The following is a 6,000-nucleotide window of genomic DNA, read 5'->3' as shown; positions in this document are numbered from 1 at the left end:
AGAAGGGAAGGAGCACCATTTGACTTTTTGAATGGAAAATATGCTGGAATATTTAGCGGTTGCCATGTCACGTTTGGAGAGCCCCTGTGTGCATAAACATTGGAGCTCCTTCACAAGTGACCCCGTTTTGGAAACTAGACCCCCCAAGGAACTTATCTAGATGCATAATGATCACTTTGAACCCCCAGGTACTTCACAAATTGATCTGTAAAAAAAAAAAGTACTTTTTTTCACAAAAATTTTCTTTTAGCCTCAGTTTTTTCATATTCACATGGGCAACAGGATAAAATGGATCCTATAATTTGTTAAAAAATTTCTCCTGAGTACACCGATACCTCATATGTGGTCATAAACCACTGTTTGAGCGCACGGCAGGGTCCGGAAGGGAAGGAGCACCATTTGACTTTTTGAATGGAAAATTAGCTCCAATCGTTATCGGACACCATGTCGCGTTTCGAGAGCCCCTGTGTGCCTAAACATTGGAACTCCCCCACAAGTGACCCCATTTTGGAAACTAGACCCCCTAAGGAACTTATCTAGATGTGTAGTGAGCACTTTGAACCCCCAAGTGCTTGACAAAAGTTTATAACACAGAGCAGTGAAAATAAAAAAATGTTTGCTTTCCTCAAAAATGATTTTTTAGCACACTATTTTTAATTTTCACAAGGCTAACAGGAGAAATTGGACCACAAAAGTTGTTGTCCAGTTTGTCCTGAATATGCTGGTACCCCATATGTGGGGGGGAACCACTGTTTGGGCACACGGCAGGGCTCAGAAGGGAAGGAGCGCCATTTGACTTTTTGAAATGCAAATTACTTCTAATCGTTAGCGGACACCATATCGTGTTTGGAGAGCCCCTGTGTGCCTAAACATTGGAGCTCCCCCACAAATGACCCCATTTTGGAAACTAGACCCCCTAAGGAACTTATCTAGATGCATAGTGAGCACTTTGAACCCCCAAGTGCTTCACAAAAGTTTATAACGCAGAGCCATGAAAATAACAAATATTTTTTTTTCCTCAAAAAATTATCTTTTAGTGCGCAATTTTTTATTTTCACAAGGGTACGAGGATAAATTAGACCCCAAAAGTTGTTGTCCAGTTTGTCCTGAGTACGCTGGTACCCCATATGTGGGTGGGGACCACTGTTTGGGTACACGTCGGGGCTCGGAAGGGAAGTAGTGACATTTTGAGATGCTGACTTTGATGGAATGGTCTGCGGGAATCATGTAACATTTGCAGAGCCCCTGATGTACCTAAACTGTGGAACCCCCCACAAGTGACACCATTTTGGAAACTAGATCCCCCAAGGAACTTATCTAGATGTGTGGTGAGCACCTTGAACCCCCAAGCGTGTCACAGAAGTTTATAACGCAGAGCCGCGAAAATAAAAAATATTTTTTTTCCTCAAAAAAAAGATTTTCAGCCAGCAATTTTTTATTTTCACAGGGGTAGCAGGATAAATTGGACCCCAAAAGTTGTTGTACAGTGTGTCCTGAGTACGCTGGTGCCCCATTTATGGGGGGAACCATTGTTTGGGCACACATAAGGGCTCGGAATGGAAGTAGTGACGTTTTGAAATGCAGACTTTGATGGAATGGTCTGCGGTCGTCGTTACGTTTGCAGAGCCCCTGATGTGCCTAAACAATAGAAACCCCCCACAAGTGACCCCATTTTGGAAACTAGACCTCCCAAGGAACTTATCTAGATGCCTGGTGAGCACTTTGAACCCCCTAGTGCTTCACAGAAGTTTATAACGCAGAGACGTGAAAATACAAAAAAAAAATTTCCACAAAAATATTTTTTTAGCCCCCAATTTTTTATTTTCCCAAGGGTACCAGGAGAAATTAGACCCCCAAAGTTGTTGTGCAATTTTTCCTGAGTACACTGATACCCCATATGTTGGGGTAAACCACTGTTTGGGCACACGTCAGGGCTTGGAAGGGAGGGAGCACCGTTTAACTTTTTGAACGCAAAATTGGCTGGAATCAATGGTTGCACCATGTCGTGTTTGGAGACCCCCTGATGTGCCTAAACAGTGGAAACCCCTCAATTCTAACTTCAACCCTAACCCCAACACACCCCTAACCACAGCCCTAACCCCAACACATCTCTAACCCTAATCCCAACCCTAACCCCAACACACCCCTATCCCTAATCCCCACCCTAACCATAACCCTAACGACAAGCCTAACCCTAATTCCAATCCTAACCCTAATTCTAATTCCAACCCTAACCCTCTTTCCAACCCTAACCCTCTTTCCAACCCTAACCCTCTTTCCAACTCTAACCCTCTTTCCAACCCTAACCCTAATGGAAAAATAAAAATAATTTCTTTATTTTATCAGTTGATCCTGCCTATGGGGGTGATAAACGGGGGGTTTATTTACATTTCATTCTAGTTTGATCACTGTGAAAGTGATCAAAATGAATGAATGGAAATTGGAGCCGGCGGGCGCACTGCGCATGCGCCCGCCATTTTCCAATATGGCGGCGCCCATGGCCCGCGGGACACTGGGAGCCATAACGGCACTCGGTGAGTACCGAGAGGTGGGAGGGGGGGCAATCGGAAGCCGGGGGGAGCGGAGGGAAGGCGGGGGGGAGATGATGACAGCGGCGGCACATCACCGCTGTCATTCAGTGGCGGGGGGCAGATCGCCCCCGTTAACGGGTGGGGGGGTCGGATCACTGTCACCAGCCATGTCCGATGCTACAGCAGCATCGGACATGGCTGGATTGTAATATTTCATCAATTTTCATTGATGAAATATTACTATCGCTCTGATTGGCTGTTTCACTTTTAACAGCCAATCAGAGCAATCGTAGTCACGTGGGGGCGAAGCCACGCCCCCTATGCTGAAGAACAAAGCCCCCTGTATCTGCGGGTCGGGTGACCTTTCAGTGACCTAGGTCACCCGACACGCAGGGGGGCTTTAAAGTCATGACGCCACATAGGCGTCACTGGTCAGATTTGCACCAGTTTTCTTGACGCCTATGTGGCGTCATTGGTCGTGAAGGGGTTAACCCCTTAGCGACAGAGCCAGTTTGCAGCTTAATGACCAGGCCAATTTTTACAATTCTGACCACTGTCCCTTTATGAGGTTATAACTCTGGAACGCTTTAATGGATCCCGCTGATTCTAAGATTGTTTTTTCGTGACATACTGTACTTCATGTTAGTGGTAAAATTTCCTCGATAAGTCTTGTGTTTATTTATGAAAAAAATGGAAATATGGCGAAAATTTAGAAAATTTTGCAATTTTAAAACTTTACATTTTTATGCCCTTAAATCAGAGAGATGTGTCACACAAATTTCTTAATAAATAACATTTCCCCACATGTCTACTTTACATCAGCACAATTTTGGAAGCAAAATTTTTTTTTGTTAGGAAGTTATAAGGGTTAAAAGTTGACTAGCAATTTCTCATTTTTACAACAAAATTTACAAAACCATTTTTTTTAGGGACCACATCATATTTAAAGTCATTTTGAGGGGTGTACATGACAGAAAATACCCAAAAGTGGCACCATTCTAAACACTAGACCCCTCAAGATGCTCAAAACCACATTCAAGAAGTTTATTAACCCTTTAAGTGCTTCACAGGAACTAAAGCAATGTGGAAGGAAAAAATTAACATTTAACTTTTTTTTGCAAAAAATTTACTTCAGAACCAATTTTTTTTATTTTCACAAGTGTTAAAAGAGAAAATCAACCACAAAATTTGTTGTACAATTTCTCCTGAATACGCCGATACCCCATATGTGGGGGTAAACCACTTTTTCAGCACACGGCAGAGCTCGCAAGGGATGGAGCGCCGTGACTTTTTCAACGCAGAATTGGCTGGAATTGAGATCGGATGCCATGTTGCGTTCGGAGAGCCCTTAATGTGCCTAAACAGTGGAAACCTCCAACAAGTGACCCCATTTTGGAAACTAGACCCATTAAGGAACTTATCTAGATGTGTGGTGAGCACTTTGAACCTTCAAGTGCTTCACAGAAGTTTATAACGTAGAGCCGTGAAAATAAGAAATCTATTTTTTTCCACAAAAATGATCTTTTCGCCCCCAAATTTTTATTTTTACAAGGGTAACAGGAGAAATCATACCTGCACAGTTGTTATGCGATTTGTCCTGAGTACGCCGATACCCCATATGTGGGGGGGAACCACTGTTTGGGCGCATGGGAGAGCTCGGAAGGGAAGGAGTGCCATTTTGGAATGCAGACTTTGATGGAATGGTCTGCGGGCATCATGTTGCTCTTGCAGAGCCCCTGATGGGCCTAAACAGTGGAAACCCCCCACAAGTGACCCCATTTTGGAAATTAGACCCCCTAAGGAACTTATCTAGATGTGTGGTGAGCACTTTGAACCCCCAAGCACTTCACAAAAGTTTATAAACGCAGAGCCGTGAAAATAAAAAGTCTTTTTTATTTCCACAAAAGTGATTTTTTAGACCCCAATTTTTAGACCCCCAAAGTTGGTAAATAGTGGAAACCCCTCAATTCTTGCTCCAACCCTAACCCCAACACACCCCTAACCCTAATCCCAACCCTAACCCTAATCCCAACCCTAATCCCTAATCCTAATTCTAACCCTAATCCTAGTTCGCCCTAACCCTAATTCTAACCCTAGCCGTGACCAGAGACCTAACCCTAGCCCAAACCTAGCCCTAGCACAACCCCAATCCTAGCCCAACCCTAACCCTAACCCTAGCCCAACCCTAACCCTAGCCCAACCCTAACCCTAACCCTAATGGAAAACTGAAAAAAAAAATATTTTCTTTATTTCATTATATTTGTTTATATAAGGGAGTGATAAACGGGGGGGTTATGTACTATTTTTTTTATTTTGATCACTATGATCGTTTATCATAGTGATCAAAATAATGAATGGAATCTGCCAGCCGGAGCCGGCAGATTCCCGGCGGGCGCACTGCGCATGCGCCCGCCATTTTCAAAATGGCGGCGCCCATCGGAGGATGCCAGCGGGACGTGGGACCACCGGGAGGGGACGGAGGGCCACGGAGAGGTACCGGAGGGGATCGGGGACCCTATTTCTCTCTCCTCTGATGTGCGATCACATCAGAGGAGAGAGAAATTAAATGTAAAATCGCGCCATTTTTTTTTGCGGTCGCCGTTATAGGGTTAATAACGGCGATCGCAAAAGCGGGGGTCGGTAAAAACCGACCGATTCATGTTCTCTGGGGTCTCGGCTACCCCTGGCAGCCAAGACCCCGGAGAAAATCCGACACTGGGGGGCGCTATTCACTTAAATCACAGCGCCGTGAATTAACGGCGCTGTGGTTTTAGTACCCTTAACTACCGCCGTTAAAAGGCGTATCGGCGGTCGTTAAGGGGTTAAACAAAAACTAACAAGTCTGTGAGAGCCTGAATTCTTGCTGGCTGATAGGTGATCAAATACTTGTTTCATGCAATAAAATGCATTAATTATTTAAAAATCATACAATGTGATTTTCTGTTTGTTTTTTTAATTTTAGATTCTGTCTCTCACAGTTCTAGTGTACCTACGATAAAAATTATAGACCTCTCCATTCTTTGAAGGTTACAGAACTTGCAGAATAGTCAAAAATAAGTATCAATTACTTATTTTCCCCGATGTATATACATATGCACACATATATCCACCACATAGACACGGTACCCTAAAATTAGGTATAGGAATGTTAAATCATTGATAAAAGACAGTTTGAGCACTTAGATTAAACAGATCAGATGAAATTAGATTAAACAGTGTTAAACAAAATTTAAATATAATAGAATGCAAATAAACTTATTTTGTTGTGTATCTTTGCCCATAATCTGTTGTTGTAAATGTCATGGACTCAGCTGTGTACCTACTTTTGGCTCAATACACTGTGATGTGTACATATAGATACAAGGGAGAGCTTTGTAGTGTGAAATGTTTCAGGGAGTTGTGTTTGCAGCAGCATGCACAGAACACTGGTGTATAGAGCCCTGCCCACCCACTCAACATACAAAGTTAC

The sequence above is a fragment of the Dendrobates tinctorius genome, unplaced genomic scaffold, assembly GCF_039654945.1.
Source record: "Dendrobates tinctorius isolate UK_male_01 unplaced genomic scaffold, ASM3965494v1 ptg000014l, whole genome shotgun sequence".
In the NCBI taxonomy this organism is placed as follows: Eukaryota; Metazoa; Chordata; class Amphibia; order Anura; family Dendrobatidae; genus Dendrobates; species Dendrobates tinctorius.
This window is presented reverse-complemented; position numbering follows the sequence as displayed.